General features: G+C 41.6%; 1 long non-coding RNA gene across 1 annotated transcript in view; it reads right to left on the minus strand.

Moving 5' to 3' along the window:
* LOC138852458 (uncharacterized) overlaps positions 1-19,231 on the minus strand; it is a 308,897-nt gene that overhangs the window by 131,270 nt on the left and 158,396 nt on the right. Inside the window, exons 2-3 of the long non-coding RNA XR_011391761.1 lie at positions 4,820-4,917; positions 2,285-2,334 (exon numbers count right to left, since the gene is read on the minus strand). This is a non-coding gene — a long non-coding RNA (uncharacterized lncRNA). The remainder of the gene's footprint in view (positions 1-2,284; positions 2,335-4,819; positions 4,918-19,231) is intronic.

Here is a 19,231-nt window from a genome sequence, read left to right on the forward strand (position 1 = left end):
TTATTATTATTATTATTATTATTATTATTAATTACATTTTAATAAATATTTTTTATAAATCACTTGAAGAGATAAACCCACGTGGACCATTCAGCGCTACATGGCGGTACTCACCCAGATAACCCCAGAGGAGCCAAACACGACTGTCACTGCCCCGACGACAAGCGTGTAGGTAGACGAGGGAAGACGACAACCAGAGACGGTAGACGAGGAAAGGGGTGACTGTGGACGAGTGGGGAGGGGAGATGACTACCAGCGTGAAGGTAGACGAGGGGATGCAAGGGTGAAGAGGGTAGAAAGGGCATTTTAACATGCAGAGCCTAGGGTGAAAAAAGTTGTGGAGGGAAGGAATTTTGTTGATGTAGCAGCACAGACAGGAACAACAATTCGCCACCCAGCACACAGAGGGCGGGGGGGCGAAAGTACCGGCCAATTTGTTATCATTATTCCTCGGATCAAGAGCCTCTCACCAGCATCAACAACCCCCCCTCTCCCTCCCTCCCACATTGAAGGGTCCTGTTATTGTTAATTTAATTATCATTGCTTATTGCGACCTTCAATTAGCAAGATCTATAACATGCACAGGTCAGTAGTATATAGATAACTCCTGTCCCAACTCTATAACACGGATGATGAGTCCAGCTCAATAGCGACTGGAGATTCCAGTCGGCAGGCTGTTACTGCGAGTTTTTAAGACTCTCAGTAACACCTACATGCACTTACTGCGATGTAGTTTATATCCCTTCGTAAAAAAATTGTAGAATCATTACTCGGTAACTCTGTACCGCACTGTTGGCCCAAAAATAATTCGTCTTTAGCTGGACAAGGCAGAGAAAGAAGAGACGAGGGGAAAAGATGTTCGGATGTTGTCTTGGTGGTGCTTGATCAAGTATATGACGTCCCCTGTGGCCTTTGTAGCTACGACCATTGCGACATCCTGGGCTACGACCATTGCGACATCCGTGGCTACGACCATTGCGACATCCGTGGCTACGACCATTGCGACATCCGTGGCTACGACCATTGCGCCTTCCGTGGCTACGACCATTGCGACATCCTGGGCTACGACCATTTCGACATCTGTGGCTACATCCATTACAGATGAAGCTAAGGGGTCACTTCGAACGCTAGGGGCGTCATTTCGAACGCTAGGGGGTCATTTCGAGCGCTAGGGGGGTCATTTCGAACGTGCGGTATATATGTGCATTGTTCCAGTCACGGTATTGTGTCTTTGTTATTTAATTATAACCTTATATATAAAAAAAAACTGGAAAGGCAAGTTGAAATAAGATAATTCGTTCTCTAGTTATTATATGGTGATCAATAATCCAAACATTTGTAATTATGTTAAAAAAGTTGGTCAAATCTAAACCTACACAGCCTAAAGCTACCAAGAACTTCCACTGAGTTGAGTATGCCAATACTGAGAGTTTGAAGCCGATCAGAAGAAGTTATTGCGTTATAGCAACTATGTCATATCCATTTACAAAATTTGCAGATTGGCCCCTACACATGCCAAAGGGAATCTCAACATTTTTATACGTAGAGCAGAAACGATATTCTCAAATTATGGCATAAAAACTTTAGATGGAGAAAATATCCGACAACTACACTCTATCTCCTTTCCTGGATGTATTAACCAGGTTGTATACTGTTCATGCCGTATAAGTAGATGGTGCTTAAAATGAAAGGAAGGTTGTACGATGCAGATTAAATCTTCCCTTCTAGATATCATTTACTCAGATAATAAGACTTGCCCAAAACATTTTGTAGGGAAGAAAATATCCTCTCCAGGACCTGACAGGAAGGAGGGGCGGGGAGGTAGAAAGAGTGGGGAAGGAGGAGCGGGGAAGAAGGAAGATGAGGTAGGGAAGGGAGAGGTAGGGTGAATGGTGAGGGAGGAGAGATGTGGGAAGGGTGGGGAGTTAGGAAGAGAGGTGAGGTGTGGGAGGGGCGGGGAGCAGAGAGTGATATAAAGTGTGGGAATAACACGTCACCCCCCCAAGGTGACAAAAGCCTCACGCAAGTCTCCACACGCACGAGACGACACCCTTCCCTTCCCTTCTCCCCTCTCACGCCTCCCATTCCACTTCCTTTTTACGCCTTCTTTTCTCCCCTCCCTTCCCCCTCTCTCACACATCTCAACTTCTCTCCCTTTCCCTCTTACACCTCTCCTTCCCATCTCGCGTCTTTCCTTCTCCCCCTCCATCCCTAACGCTGACAGCCTCCTTCACTAACTTGTCCTTCAGTCTGGGCAACACTTCACAGAAAGTGCTGTGCTCACCTGATTGTTGTTGCAGGGGGTCGATTCATAGCTCCTGGCCCCGTGTGCATCTGTGTGTGAAAAAAAAAATTCATTACAAAGTGAACGTTTGTTATTCTCGGGTACGTTAGGTTAGGTTTACGTATATTCCCGTTTAATTGCCTAACAATAACAAAATCCTGAAAGACTGGGTTACGTCCGGCAGAACGGGCGTCCATATTGACGCAAGGTAACAGTGTGGAGGACGGGATGCATCCATACCTTCTAGTCCCTATTATCCATCGGGATCCTCATCCCTATTTTCCTCCTAGTCTCACCACATCCTCCTCACCATTAGTCCCTCGGTTGTTTTTCACCCATCCTATTTCCCCGAGTTTCGCAACTCCTATCCTTTTTCTCCCTCCTGCCCTCACACACCGTTTTCCTTTCTCTCACCATCACCTTCACGACCTCTTCATCCCCCTTCCTTATCATCCATAAAAACCCTCCCCTTCCCCTACGACCATAATCTTCCATTATCCTTTGACCTCCCCCTCCCACAATCTCCCCTTCCCCAAACTTCTCTCCGCTCCTACACTAAGCATAAACGCTCCCCCCCCTTCCCCTCCCTCTGTCTACTCCTTCCATCTCACCCCTTCCTCATACCCCCTCTCTCTCACCTCTCCCTCTATCACCCCTCCCTCTCACCCCCTCTCACAACCCCAAGGGACATGCTACACGTCTAAAACTCTTTGAAAATTCATGAAGGGAGAAGTCACCCCCAGGATTATTGAATTACTATTAAAATTTGTGGTGGGAAAAACAGCCGCCAAGGGAACGGACGTCGCGTTGAGAGGCCGCTGAAATGCCCGCTAGATTTTGAATTTTGACGAGGAGAAAATTGCCTAGAATATATGAAAGCCTCGGCACAGGAGAATGCTTCCTGGAACTGGTCCTTTGAACCTGAAATCCTGCGTTCGAAGGCTGGAAGGCTCGACCGTATGGAAGAAGGTGCTGGCAGGCCATTTCAGAACCGAGCCAAGTTATACGTGGGCAAGCGTGAACGGTAATATGGTTGAGAAAGCACGGACGCTTCGTTTCCTGGAGTTTAAGGATTTGACGGCATTAAGATGCGACTTGTTGACAGGAAGAGTGAAGCCTGTTAGCGCAATTTCTAGCTTATTATTCATATGGCATCCAAAGTTTGCCCCTCTGGCTGGATGTCTCTCTCACTCCATCTCTAGTAAATGTATCAATGTTCTCCTCGGTGTCATTTCTTATACTACTAGACACGCTCTCAACACGTCGATATTAAATGACTGTTCCAGGGACAACTGTCCTATACCAGTCAATATTGTATATAGGCAAGTAAATTTCAAGGGGTAACTATTCTGTACTATTCAATATTGTATATAGGAAAGTATGTTTCAAGGAATAACTATTCTGTGCCAGTTAGTGCTGCATGCAGCACTAACTGATCGCGGGTTCTATCCCCGCCCGTGGTATGGTTTGTTCGTGTCATTACGATTTCGTGAGGCATCCAATACTCTATTGTATGTAAGCTATCCTCAAGAGGGAACTGGACAGATACCTAAAATCAGTCAAGTATGCGACCAGCCGGGCTGTGGCTCGTACGTTTGACTGCATGTGGCCGGCAGTAATAGCCTGGTTGATCAGGTTCTAATCCACCGTGAGGCCTGATCATGGGTCGGGTCGCGGAGACATTGACCTTCCTACCTGTAGGTAGCAGGTAATCAAATATATTTCATTTGGTGAGGGTGTCTCGTAGCTCATTTGGAAACGCACTCAGCCCACATATTGAAGTCCATAGTTCGATCTCCAGTAAGGGTAGAAACATCGGGTGTGTTTCCTTAAGACACCTGCTGTCCCTGTTCACCTAGCATTAAATAGGTAACTAGGAATAAATAGGTAACTGGGTGTAGGTCGCATCCTGGTGACAAAATTAACTTAATTTGACCCAAAATACTTTGTTTATAGTATGTAACTGACGTCAGCTAAGTCTGTGTACGTTGTATAATGTACTTGTACAATATACAACGTACACAGCCTACCTTTATATGGTATTAAACAATACCATATAAAGGTAGGCTGACCTTGAATAAAGATTAAGCGATATTATGCTACATGAATTTGAGTAATTTAGGCTAGTTTACTATGCTAATTTTGCAGTAAAAAAAACGTGTGTAGCATGTTAATTCAAGTGACGGTATGAATCTATACTAAAATACTGAAGAAGTCTAGCTTAAAAAAACTATCGTCTATCGATGAATAGGTAGAGAACTGATTGTGTCAGTGGCTGTGAGGGGGGTTATATGGTGGCCACCTACTGCCCTTGGAGGCTGCCTCTCAACCACCTGGGAAGCCTAGTATACCCCAGCGTCTCTACCCACTCCCAGGCACCGGGCGTCTTTTGATCCTAACACCTCTCTCTCTCTCTCTCTCCAGAAATGATAATAATAGTAATAATAATCGTGAGATATAAATTACCTGTATGAATCTCATTAGTGCATTCAAATAAATAATTTAATTAGAAGGCAACTGAGTAGAACTACTTACGTTTTGCTGCGCCTCTGAGGTATGTGGGAAATTTGGAGATGCTAGGTGTCTTGAGGATCTTCCTTCCGACACCCACAACCATCCCACAATACCCGGACCTAAAATAACCACTGAATTTAAGAGCCAGTAGTTCTGAAAAGGTGGACTGTATACATTATTGACCGACTAGGAGGGGGGAAGGGGTATAATATCATTAACAATATATTGCAACAAATTAATTATCACACACCATGACTCTTTATAATCCCCTTTACACCATCTAATTTCGAAGTCCTGCCAAGTCACTGTCATTTCCCATTTCAGCAGGACGTTAATTCCGATTTGTCTTGCTCATATTTGGGAGGCTTGAGCCCCAGTAAGCCTCCGGAAACGCGGAAGAGTTACTACAAATTACCATGTGGGTCCTTTTCTCCATTCCGATATGGCCAACCTGTCCCTCCTCCCGGCCGTGTTTGCAACTCTCACACCCATAACACACTAAATTTAGAAGGGTCAAATCAGCATCCTTTTTCTACTCATTTACATTATAAAAGAAAATATACCCTATAATTTCGGAAAATGTACAAAATTTCCCACAATAATAATAATAATAATAATAATAATAATAATAATAATAATAATAATAATAGCTAATATAATAATAATAATAATAATAATAATAATAATAATAATAATAATAATAATAATAAAAATAATAATAGCTAATATAATAATAATAATAATAATAATAATAATAATAATAATAAAAATAATAATAGCTAATATAATAATAATAATAATAATAATAATAATAATAATAATAATAATAATAATAATAATAATAATAATAATAAAATAATAATAATAATAAATATTAAAAATAAACGGCCAAAATACTTACAATAATAATGTAAAGAATAATAATAAGATGTTGTGATGGGTTTGAGGGAGATCGATAAACATCAGGAGGATGTACAGAACGCAGTAAATATGCCTGCAGATTATACACACCCTGGAGATTAACCGCTCTGGCTATAACACCTCTTAAAGCGGGGGTTTTCACCCCTCCCCGTCCCTCTTCCCGCTACTTAATCCCACTACAAATGAGGGGATTTTCACACTCTCATTTGTTTGCAGGGGATTTATCGAGGGGTGGGAAGATTTCCCAATCCCACACGTCGGCTGGTCTTTGTACAAATGGAACAAATGGAATATCCTTATACAAGGAGGGTGGAGGGGGGTTGATACAGCGGGCTATGACGACGCCTGTTACGGTCCATTGTTATGGACGATTTCTCCACGGGTTTCTGCGCGAGTGTCGTTGTTAGGGGAGCTATGTGGGTTATCAGCCTCTTGGCCCGGCGCGTGAAGAGAGTGTGGGTGACAGCAAGTGGAGAGGAATAATAATAATGAAGAGGGATTATAGTTTTGGTGAAGACGGACGCGGTGGAGTGGGACACCACGCTGATGTCTTGTGTTTTGGATACATCGTTTATACTGCCCAAATAAAATGCTGAGGAGAGTATGACAGGGAGAGAAAGAGGAATGCTCAACCAGAGGGAGAGGGAGAGAGAGGAAAACCAGAGGAAAACGGAGAATGAGAACAAGGAGAGAGACTGGATATGGAAGGAGATTGAGATGAACACACATTTTTATAATATATATATATATATATATATATATATATATATATATATATATATATATATATATATATATATATATATATATATATAATGTATATATACTTTTTTTTTTCAACAAGTCGGTCGTCTCCCACCGAGGCAGGGTGACCCAAAAAAGAAAGAAAATCCCCAGAAAGAAAATACTTTCATCATTCAACACTTTCACCACACTCACACATAATCACTGTTTTTGCAGAGGTGCTCAGAACACAACAGTTTAGAAGTATATACGTATAAAGATACACAACATATCCCTCCAAACTGCTAATATCCCGAACCCCTCCTTTAAAGTGCAGGCATTGTACTTCCCATTTCCAGGACTCGAGTCCGGCTACATAAAAATAACCGGTTTCCCTGAATTCCTTCACTAAATATTACCCTGCTCACACTCCAACAGATCGTCAGGTCCCAAATACCATTCGTCTCCATTCACTCCTATCTAACACGCAAGAACTCATTTAAAATTAAGTCCTTTCTAAAATTTTCTCTTATACGTTTAAAGATATGTATATTTTTCTCATTTATGTTAATGTAAAAATTAATAATTTTGTAACAAAAGAACCTTAGAAAACTTACCTAACCTTATCATAACAAGTGCAATTTAAATTAGCCTAATCCAACTAAATATATTTTAGATAAGTTTACAACAATTTAATAATAAACAAACACCAAAGAAATTTATTTTTTATTGATAGGTTCAGAATGATTTTTGCGAAATTATTGCATACACAAATTTTCACTTGCCTTATTCGGCAAGAAGAGCGTTTCTATTTAAGCTAAAATAGCAAGTTTTGCCTATGTGTGTGTGTGTGTGTGTGTGTGTGTGTGTGTGTGTGTGTGTGTGTGTGTGTTAGTTACCATTTTGTCCTAGGCACATGTCGATTAGACACTAGGCCTGTTGTGTGTGTGTAGGTGTGTAGGTGTGTAGGTGTGTGTGTGTGTGTGTGTGTGTGTGTGTGTGTGTGTGTGTGTGTGTGTGTGTGTGTTGTGTGTGTGTGTTTTGTGTGTGTGTTGTGTGTTGTGTGGTGTGTGTGTGTGTGTGTGTGTGTGTGTGTGTGTGTGTGTGTGTGTGTGTGTGTGTGTGTTTTCTTCTTATTACTCTTCTTTTCCCTCTTGAAATATTCAAGCAAACCATTGCTCCTAAAAACCACAAACATCCCCACTGTGGAGATTTTCCTCTTGGCTTTGCCTAATTCCTCTTCGAGCACTCGCCTCGACCCTCAGACCCTTCATATTGGTGGAGCTCTTCTCCTAGCCTCTCCAGTCTTGCTAAAAACAGGTGAATCTGAGTTAGTTTGTTGGTAGACCAAGCTGAACTGCAGGGACTCAACTACCGTAAGTCAGAAATAAAGAACGAAAGATCAACGATATAATCGAGCGAAGCCTCACCACAGCTTATCAGAACGGGAACCACAGCCAACGAGAACCGATGGCAGTTAGAAGTACCGGGATTGAGTCACCACGCTATCCTGGAGAGATAGTAGGCTGATAGCATCGAACTGCACCTGTGCATCGACACCTATCTTTGTTTTGCTGAAGCTGTAGGAGGTGGTGGCGCAAGTTTCGGGAAGACTCAGAAGACCCTCAAATACCTAGCAGCATGCTAGATTTACGCTTCAATAGAATCGGAGACCCTTGGATAATGGGAGAGTACTCTCTCTAGTTCCTGAGAGAATTAGATAACAAACGTGAGCGGAGGGGAAGGAGGATAACCAAGAACTTTAAAAGTAAACAATTTTCTTTTTCAGAGACTGAGTAAATATATATATATATATATATATATATATATATATATATATATATATATATATATATATATATATATATATATATATATATATATATGCAAAACAAGCACTGTGTTTTGAAAATAATATATTTCCTTTGGTTTATATAAATTAGATTCATTTATAATTAATAAAATTTGGGAAGAATTTAATAGTATATTGGACAAATAATAAATCTTAATTCTTGGATAGAGTACTTGGTTGGACAAATATTTTGTTAGTGGGATGTCGTGAAGGACCTGCCTAGTTGGGTCAACGAGCCTGCTGCAGTGTTCCTCCTTATGAGTCGGGTGTCGTCGCGCGTCAGGTGTTGCTTTATTGTGGGATGTGATGGTGGGGTGCAGTCTCGACCCTTTATAGGCCTTCCTTTGATGTATTGTCTTTATAGTTCCTTGATAATGTGAGAAGTCACGAAAGCGCTTGAAATTTCACTATCCTTTCACAGAGGTTGTTTTCCATATTCTGATATCACCTGTTTACTGTGATCTTATTGCATATATATATATATATATATATATATATATATATATATATATATATATATATATATATATATATATATATATATATATCTTATTGTAACCACAACCGAGTGGTAACACTTGTGGTTACAATAATATAAAATACTGCTTGTTGGCCTAGTACACCAAACAGGGAGTAGAATGAAATTAGTTCAGAGGCACCCACACCACCGTATGTCCTCGGACGAAGGGTAACACACCTACCGTGGCTGGGTGCTTGGTTCTTGTAAGATTTGGTGGTCCTGTGGGTTAGTGCGTCATGTGATTTGCGTTCACCAAGACGCGGGCCAAAACATGGGTTCGAGTCCTTAGCTAGTTGCAGTGTTGTTATTGATATATACATATATACACAGACACACACTAGATAGGGGTGGTAGGAGGAAAGTACTCAAACTGATTCGGGAAAAAAACTCGGAGGCGGTGGGTGGTAGTCAGCACTAGAGGTAGAAAGGATGATCAGTATTACTGATGGTATACAATACAGTCAGGTGGAAGAACATGATATGCGCAGCACCTGGCTGTCTTCATTGCCGTTACGTTTCGCCTACACAGCAGCCTTCTTCAAAGACAGCCAAATATAATATTGAAGACAGTGATAATTTTAACGTAATAAGTCCTTTAGCCTTGAGAGGTGGTGGTCATTCCCTCAAGAATATAACACAGACCAGAGAAGGGAATCAGTGAATGAGAGGGAATCAGTCTTCACATCTACCACAACTTTCTTCACCTAAAACATGACTCACGAAATCGTAATGACACGATTGCAAGCAAACCATAACACGGGCGGGATTTGAACCCGCGGTCAGAGAGTCTCAAAACTCCAGTGGCTAACGCGACGGTCTGGATTTTGAGACTCTCTGACCGCGGGTTCAAATCCCACCCGTGGTATGGTTTCTTCACCTACGTCGCACCACTACCATCCCCCCTCCCACCCAAAACAACATTATCTCTGATTCTCCAACTGCTTCCTCCCACCAACACCACTCCGTCGCTACCCAACTACATCCACCTTTCTATCTTAACACCATCAATAGTTCCCTACCACCATCTCCCCTCTCCTCCCCTAGCGCCTACTGTGATCGCCAGGAACAACCAGTATCTCCCCCCTCCTCCTCCTCCTCTTCCCCCCCTACATACAATGTCATCCTCTCGATGTGTAAACAAGACAAAAGCAAGATTTACAATGGTCACTTTTAAAACCGAGCTACCCAACCTTTACTCCCGCGCCCTCTCATGGTAATGCTATTTTTTTAAATAGCATATTATTTGCCCTCGTTACCCTCGATAAGTGTAACATCACTTATCGATAAGCCAATATTTATAACTATTCATTCAGTAGAGAAAAGATCGCAGTTAATGTTATACACATGAACTACAACTTAAACCCTTGAAGGCTAACACATCCGGCTCGTCAAATAGTGCTGCCGTTGACTTAAAGATGGCACCACTGCCGCTTAATTTTCTTGATTGCCTGACTCCCGAAAGGAATAAAAAAGTCGCTGAAGTTTCTAGATTTGCAAACATTGACACTGGAACCAAACAAAATTCATTATTGAAATTCGTTTGTATTGGACTTTGGGCTGAAGAGGAGGGGGACTGGCCAGCAATTCAACGTACAGTGTCTGGTAAATATTGATAGAGAAATTAAATACCGAAGTCATTGGGGGTATTTGTAGAGCGCTGGAGGGACTTGACACTCTACGGGTTTTGGTACGTCCCCTTGAAGGAGCCACCACTTGGTATATATACTTGACAATTAGCAGGTGGTTTCCGCTTTCCTTCTGACTACTTAATTACCGCCTTCCGCTCTCTCTCTCTCATCTTTCATTTTCCTAATGATCTTAATGGATTTTGGGAGAGTTTATTTCTTTATTACAGAGTTTCGTAATTTGTTGTTTCGAGCGAGATGCGAGATGCAGCAGTTTATATATATATATATATATATATATATATATATATATATATATATATATATATATATATATATATATATATATATATATATATATATATATATATATATATATATATATATATATATATATATATTATATATATATATATATATATACGTATATATATATATATATATATATATATATATATATATATATATATATATATCAGACCCTTTTTCTTTGGTGCCTCATCGTGTGCCCTCCGGAAAAAGGATGGCGGAATCAGGCCCATTGCAGTGGGTAACACCCTTCGGCGCCTAGTCGCCAAGGCTGCAGTAAGAAGGGTGAGTCAAGAGGCTGCTGCAATGCTGAAACCAACTCAGCTCGGTTTCGGCGTTCAACAGGGCTGTGAAGCAGCTGCCCATGCAGCACGAGTATATATCAAAAACATGTCCTATGAAAAAGCGTTGGTCAAATTGGACTTTGCCAATGCTTTCAACTCAGTCAGAAGGGATGCTGCTCTCCAAGCAGTTTATAGAAACTTCCCTTCCCTTTATCCCTTCATAGAATCGTGTTATAGTGTGACTTCCAAACTATTGTTTGGGGACCATGAAATTGACTCGTGTGAGGGCGTGCAACAGGGGGACCCTCTCGCCCCCTTTCTATTTTGTTTGGTCATCAAGGAAGTCACGGAGGCACTCTCCAGCGAGCTCAATATCTGGTTCCTGGACGACGGTACCCTAGCTGGCACAACAGAATCTCTCCTGGAGGACATCAGTAAAATTAAAGACATGGGAGAAAGCCTGGGCCTTTCTTTAAACCCCACCAAATGTGAAATAGTTTCTACCAATCAACAGTTGATCCAGAATATTAGTACCGTTTTACCAGGAGCACGAGCCATTGATCCAGCCAATAGCACTCTCCTCGGTGCTCCTCTTGGGTCCAATGCCATCGATCTGATCCTAGGAAAAAAAGTCTCAGACCTCCGGACGATGGAAAGCAGGATGAAAGACATTGACACACACGATGCCTTCTACCTACTCACCAGGTGCCTGTCAACCCCAAAACTTACCTATTTTCTGAGATGCTCCCCAGCCTTCAGCAGTCCAAAACTCAAGGAATATGACTCTCTCCTGAAGGCCATGCTAGAGAGTGTATTGAATCTTTCCCTTGACGATGGACAGTGGTTGCAAGCCTCACTTCCGGTCAGGCTTGGAGGGCTAGGAGTACGCAGATCCTCCCAGATTGCTCTACCAGCTTTCCTATCCTCTTCCATTGCATCAAACGAGTTGATAAGACAAATTCTTCCTGACACCCTCAGTGACTCAGCAGGAATAGAAGACCCTAGCTATGTCAGTGCCATCACCGAATGGGAGACTCTTGCTGCTCCAGCACCAAACCCTAGTGCAGCACTGGCTCACAAACAGTCAAGCTGGGATAGCCCAATTGCTGAAAAGGTGCTTGCCAACATGCTCAGGGCTGCAACATCAGATAGGGAGATTGCCCGTCTCCAGGCTGTGAGTGCACCTCACTCCGGGGACTTCCTCCAAACAGTTCCCATATCGGCAATGGGAACGCGACTCGACCCTAAGACCCTCCGTATTGCAGTGGCTCTGCGCCTTGCTGCCCCAATTCACACAGAATATATGTGTATTTGCGGCGAAGTGCAAGCAGACCAATACGGTCTACATGGTCTCAACTGTTCCAAAACCAAGGGCTGGCATGCAAGACACAATGAGGTCAACGACATCATTAAGAGAACCCTTGCTACAGCTGGATGCCCTGCCGAGAGGGAGCCACGATCACTTGCAGCAAACAATACCCACAACCCAGCAAACCGCCCCGACGGGATCACCATCTATCCTTGGAAGAATGGCAAGCTCTTAGCATGGGACTATACCTGTGTGTCCACACTGGCTGACACCTATATCCATCACAGTGTGGGGCGACAGGGAGGAGCTGCTGACCACAGGGAGGAGTACAAGATCAGCAAGTACAGGGACATTACCCAACAGTATCAATTTGTCCCAGTGGGATCAGAGACCTTGGGATCATGGGGAAAAAATGCCACACGCTTCCTTAAAGAATTGGGTTCCAGACTCATCGACACCACCAGGGACCCAAGGGCAGCCACTTTCATGTTCCAGCGCCTCAGCGTCGCCATCCAGAGGGGAAATGCTTGCTGCATACTTGGTTCACGTCCAGCCTCGGAGGAGCTGGAGGAAATTCATCATCTTTGATACATTGTGCCATTGTATTCATGTTTGTTTTTTTTCTGTAAATGTATTTTGTTTATTAATAAATGTCCACATAGAATATAAATATAGGGGGTGGTAGGAGAAGAAAATATTCAAACAGCTCCGGGGAGAACCTTGAGTTTTCCCTGAGGTACGTTTATTGTCTTCTCTGAGGATGAGGGTCCCCATTCCAGCTATAGAGGTGGTACTTCCCTATATATTTTAAAAAATATATATATAATATATATATATATATATATATATATATATATATATATATATATATATATAAATAATGTAGCCTGACCTTCCTTCAGGGTCATGGCTGGTCAATACAGTTGGATTCCCCACACTGACCTGTGTAGCCGGACGCTCGTGGTTTGCGACCTGACTCCCACACTAACTTGTGCACGCAGATACTGCTGTGTTATGGCCTAACATCACTAGTATTAACTCATGACATCATCCCCCGCTACTGCCACTGGACTTCCTGTCACTCTTTCTTATTCTCCATAACAAAGCTTAATCCATGGTAGTGATATCCCTTTATATTGGCAAAAGTTTTTTTTAGCACTGTGAGCTTAAACTAATTCCACTGATCAGTTTATTATATTGTAAGCTTAGCAACTGGAAAAAGTTCTCGTGCTCCGAGTATAAACTAATTTTTTATGAATTTACTGCCCATCCACTTAAATGAAAAAAATATTCCAATCTATCAAGAAATTAGTTATGGAAATAGCAAAGTAACAGAAATTAGTATATTAAGATAAGATACTTATGCAAATATTACATACAATTCAGGTAAATACTTTAACATATTTCCCTTTTTAGTTTTGGCCACAAAATTAAATTCACCTGTTGATAATACAAATCCATAACGCATATCGACACACAGATGTGGGAAGTTGTTCATGAATACATTCATTCGTAATGGACAACCAGAGAGACGAACACACACACACACACTACCACTGATGAACAATAGCACACAACTCCTGCCACAAAGTTACAAGAATCACTTGTAAACACAGACTCGGAGATTATTAGCAGCACAAAATTTCTAGATATTGTTCCTGGGGTGTCTGCAGATACAGTCTCTGGCAAACTGCAGACATTAGCACTCGCTAAAGTGATTTGAACCACTGAATAAGAGAGAAAATGCTGTTACTCGAGCTGAAGATGTTACCACTCACTAAAGTTCTGTTAATAAGTAATACGAAATAATACCGTTATATAGAGTGTTACGTTTTCCACATGAAAGAAACCAGGCCAGTCAACCCAACGTGAACCTCCAAAGTGTTCATGATAACTATAAATGTGTTGACTAGAGCATTAATACCGTGAGAGGAAGAGAACGCAGACAGCAAGATATGCCAAATTAGTACCACCATTTGCTAGTCACGTTGAGCATAACACAAGGATACTGGCTGTCATATCACATCAACACACACACATAAACTGCACAATAACGCCATCAACAACAAAAATTTCAGCACAGACAAATCGTATAGCATCATACATTTTTGCAAGTATGCAAAAGGATCCTTTTTATAAGTGGCCTCACGAAAATTGTTTACAGCCACACAGAGGTCTGAAAGCTATTATGACAAAGAAGATTGGATTCCAGTACACATTCCAGCTAGATGCGACAGAATGAACGGACTGAAAGATGGGATTGATTTGACTGTTAGTCGCGTTCGCATGCAGTGAGTTGCTTAACACATGATGTAGTACAAGTGCTGACAGTGAAAACCCAAGTGAATTACTGTTTACAACTATCTCCTGAAAAAAATTTACACGAGTTTATAGATCGATTAGTAAAACCCGAATGCGGACCCGAAAACTTACAAACCCGACCCAAACCTCAAATTGCTAAATAATTTCAATTTTTAGTCACCTAACATTAAAAGAGTGAAGAAAACCCTGATAAACCAAGGAGGTAATTCAGCTGAAGATCCACATACAAACACTGTTAAACCAAGGAGATAATTCAGCTGAAAATCCTCATATAAACACTGTTAAATAATTTAAATTTTTAGATACCTAACATTAAAAGAGTGAAGAAAACCCTGATAAACCAAGGAGGCAATTCGACTGAAGATCCCCATACAAACATTGTTAAACCAAGGAGGTAATTCAGCTGAAGATCCCCATACAAACATTGTTAAACCAAGGAGGTAATTCAGCTGAAGATCCCCATACAAACGACGTACTGTGACTTCACAACCTCACCTTTGTACCAACAAGAGAACTGACCCGACTAAGAATTACTTTTGACATTATATATGTAATGTGTCAAGCAAATTACAAGCGAAATACAATATACAACCAAATTTTAGACCTATAAAGACACCATGAACAGCCAAACATAAACTGCCACAAGAGTGTTTGAGGTATATTCAATTTTAACATCTCAACACCGTTACTGAAAGCACACAAAAAATGACGTTCCCGAAATGAGCTGAGAGAACGTATGTGTAGCGTAATTTTACGTCAGTGCCTCGAGATGTCAAATCCTTTGGCACCGGAAACACGCCATAGACGAGGGATGGCAAGCCCATGGCACGTATGACCAAGATGGAGCTTGGAAAAAAATTTTTACCATGCGGCATGCACTACTGGCGTAAGATTTTTTCCCTTATTAAGTAAATGTAACCTGAAGGGAGATGTAATGCGTGATGATGATAATGATGATGATGATGAAGGTGTAAGAGCGAAATACCAGTAATAACAGCGTTTTTATCTACATATTCACATGAGTCATTGTAAAGTTTAATTATATGTTAGACTTACTGAAGAAACAACAGCGTGCTGTAAGCACAACTCTCAAAAAAGAGCCCCAATACAACCCTGATATAAAATAATTATTATCGTTGATGTAGCAGCAAGAGTCTCACTGAGAATAAATTCAATTCAATAAACCAATGTGGGTCATGCAGCGCAAGAGACCTGGTGGGGGCTCGATCCTCCGCCTGCTGAACGCCAGACGCGCTTCTTGTCCTCACCTAGATGTCAAAATAGGCTTAGTTTCCTTTTTCTTGACTTTTTTATACTTTACATTAACTGTAACCTCTCATAAGTTGCTTATAAAGTACAGTACTTTCATAAATTATAATTTTTCAATTGCCTTTTTTTTTAAACATTAATACGGCCGCCAAAATTAAGAATTATAATACTGACATCACACTGTTGTTGAGAGGTAAAAATTCAGAAAACATGAAATTACTTATAAACCAACGCAACGTGGAATTCAGATCATGACTCTCCTGTCTGGCATAACTGCCACGTCATTATGACATGATTTCAGGCACACTGAAAAACAACCAAAGTACATACATAATATACACACATGTTTTGCAAAAGTCTTCAACAAGTGTGATCATGGCGTAATAGAACACAAAATGTGAGCAAAATTCATAATATTGATGAGGACAAATGGATCTTCAATACAGTAAATAACAAATGCTCAGTAATAACCCACATGGAGACAGAAACTCATAAGACAGATTCATATGTATATTTCGATACTCTTCTGGGATCCTCTTCTGCAGATCTGCTGAAGAGGATCCCAGAAGGGGTTCGAAATTTACAGATCAATTAATCTTTCGAGTTTCTGTCTCCATGTTGGTTATTAATGAACATTTTCAAGTATTCATTAAACTTTAGTTACCCATTGTAACAAATCGTACTCAAAAAAACAATACTCGTTCGCTTTGTATTTTGCATTCTCGTATCTGACACCCCCTCAAGGGATGCTGGTGAGGGGCTCTTGATCTAGGGAATTGGATCTGTGCTCCAGTTCCCTGAATTGAGTCTGAATACTTTCCAGCCTCCCCCCCCCCTCCACATGCACTGTATAAGCCTATGGGTTTAGTGCTCCCCCATGATTATAATTATAATCATACCTGACATGGACAAAAATAATCATACGACTGTATCATCTATCGCAGACAATATACCTGGAGACACCTGGAGAGGGTTTCCGGGGGCCAACGCAACTGCGGCCCGGTCTGAGACCAGGCCTACATATATTTTTAATAAGAGGAAACAGCAAAAAATGGCAAGCCGGTGTAAACCAAGTGTTTAATGGATCACTGAAAGCAAGATGATGCTCAAGGACAAATCTTAGATGTTTCGCCATGGAAAAGGCAAAGAAATTAAAACCTAAAGATTGTAGAAAAAAATGCAACCAAGTCACTAGATAAAGAGACAAAGAAATGAGCGAGACCTGGGGGTAACCATGCCAAAGATTTTCTACATTTGAAGAACACAATATTGCTTCTAGCACCAATGATAAGATACTTTGTTTCAGCATGATACAATGTATACACAGGGGTGAATGACATTTATGTGTGTGTGCGGAAATCCCCTTAATATGCAAACCATCTCTGGCAAAGCATTTCGGAGAAGGAAAACTAATGGGCAGCAAAACAAGAACCTCCAGAATAAAAGATACCAAGAAAATTCTTAAACTTTATAAGGGCCCTTGGAACATTTAGACTTTAACTATGGTGCAGGTATGTGGAGGTAAAAATTGTATGCACATCCAGAGACTAAGCTTACAGCTTTCACTTCCAGAAACGCTGCAGTCAAGCACCTAAATCGGTTAAAATAGAGAGAACTCGTCAAAATTCACTCCCTGGAGCGCGGACAAGAAAGATGTTAATTTACACCTGGGAAATGTACACCCTGAAGTAACCCTCCAGGGAGTGGATGACAGGGGTAGATGGTGTAAAATGCTCCCAGTGTAAAGCAAAGGTGTAGTGAGTACACAATGAGAGTACTAAATAAGAGTGAAAACTCCGAGATTTTTCAACATCCTTCGTTACTTTTAAATATAGATGAGAGAGAGAGAGAGAGAGAGAGAGAGAGAGAGAGAGAGAGAGAGAGAGAGAGAGAGAGAGAGAGAGAGAGAGAGAGAGAGAGAGAGAGAGAGAGAGAGATGTGGGTGGCCTTACTGTTATGTACAAGGCCAATATTGTCAAAGTACCACACTTGGATCCACTTCGAGGACAGCGTGAAACAAGCTTTTATGCCACAAGACGGGCAGAAAGCAGCAACTTCACTCTGGCTGTACCCTTCTCCAGAACATCACTCCATCTGAGATCATACATACCCAGGATGGCTCGAGTATGGAACACATTCGTACAGCATAATGATGTCAACGAGATAGTCAGTTGATCAAATGAAAATGCTGGCCCACAGATGGCTCCAACTTCATCCTGTTCCCTACTTGTATGTCTCATAACAATAAAAATGCTTTCAAATGAGCTGATGTAGGTAATTGTCAATAAAGTTAGGAATCCTTAACCTGTAAATAGCTTGTCAATAAAGGTAGGGATCCTTAACCTTGTCAAACCCTGTGTAAAAAAAAAAGATAGATAGATAGATAGATAGATAGATAGATAGATAGATAGACAGAGAGAGAGAGAGAGAGAGAGAGAGAGAGAGAGAGTGAGTGAGAGGGAGAGAGAGAGCACATTCTTGTTATGTTGGAGTTCCCAGCACTAAAACTGTGTACGGTGTCGTCATCTGACACCGCACGAGCCAGAATATGATAATGAACCTCTACAGGTGGGTGATGGTGGTTGTTGTTGTTGTTGTTGTGGTGGTGGTGGTTGTTGTTATTGTGGTGGTTGTAGTGGCGGTGGTTGTTGTTGTTGTGGTGGTGGTGGTGGCTGTTGTTGTTGTGGCGGTGGTTGTTGTTGTTGTTGTTGTTGTTATTGTGGTGGTGGTGGTGTTTGTGGTTATTGTGGTGTTGGAGGTTGTTGAGGTGTGGGTGGTGGTTGTGGTAATGATAATGGTGGTGGTGGTGGTGGTGGTGGTGGTGGTGGTAGTGGTAGTGGTGGTGGTGGTGGTGGTGTGTGTAGACAGGCACCTGTCCAAACATTACCTGGGCGCGAGGGGGAGGGGCGGGGGGGGGGCCTCTTGGAGCCTCGGGGATCGAGGGAGGGGGCGGAGAATGGAAAAACTGACCGTAGTAACTGTCACCGTATTCACTGTCACCATCGTCACTGTCACCATCGTCACTGTCACCATCGTCACTGTCACCATCGTCACTGTCACTATCGTCACTGTCACCATCGTCGTTGTTACCATCTTCAGGATATACTACCACTTACTCCGTCACTATAACCATACTATGACCACCAGCATTACCACAGAGAAGAAGAAGAAGAAGAAGAAGAAGAAATAAGAAGACAAATATAAACAAAGCAAGGATTATGAACTCAAAGTAGAGTGGAGTTGCGGAACACAAAAGAACACTGTACGAAGGTAAACTCAGCAGCAAGTCACACATTAGT

The sequence above is a fragment of the Cherax quadricarinatus genome, chromosome 9 (assembly GCF_038502225.1).
Source record: "Cherax quadricarinatus isolate ZL_2023a chromosome 9, ASM3850222v1, whole genome shotgun sequence".
NCBI classification, from domain to species: Eukaryota; Metazoa; Arthropoda; class Malacostraca; order Decapoda; family Parastacidae; genus Cherax; species Cherax quadricarinatus.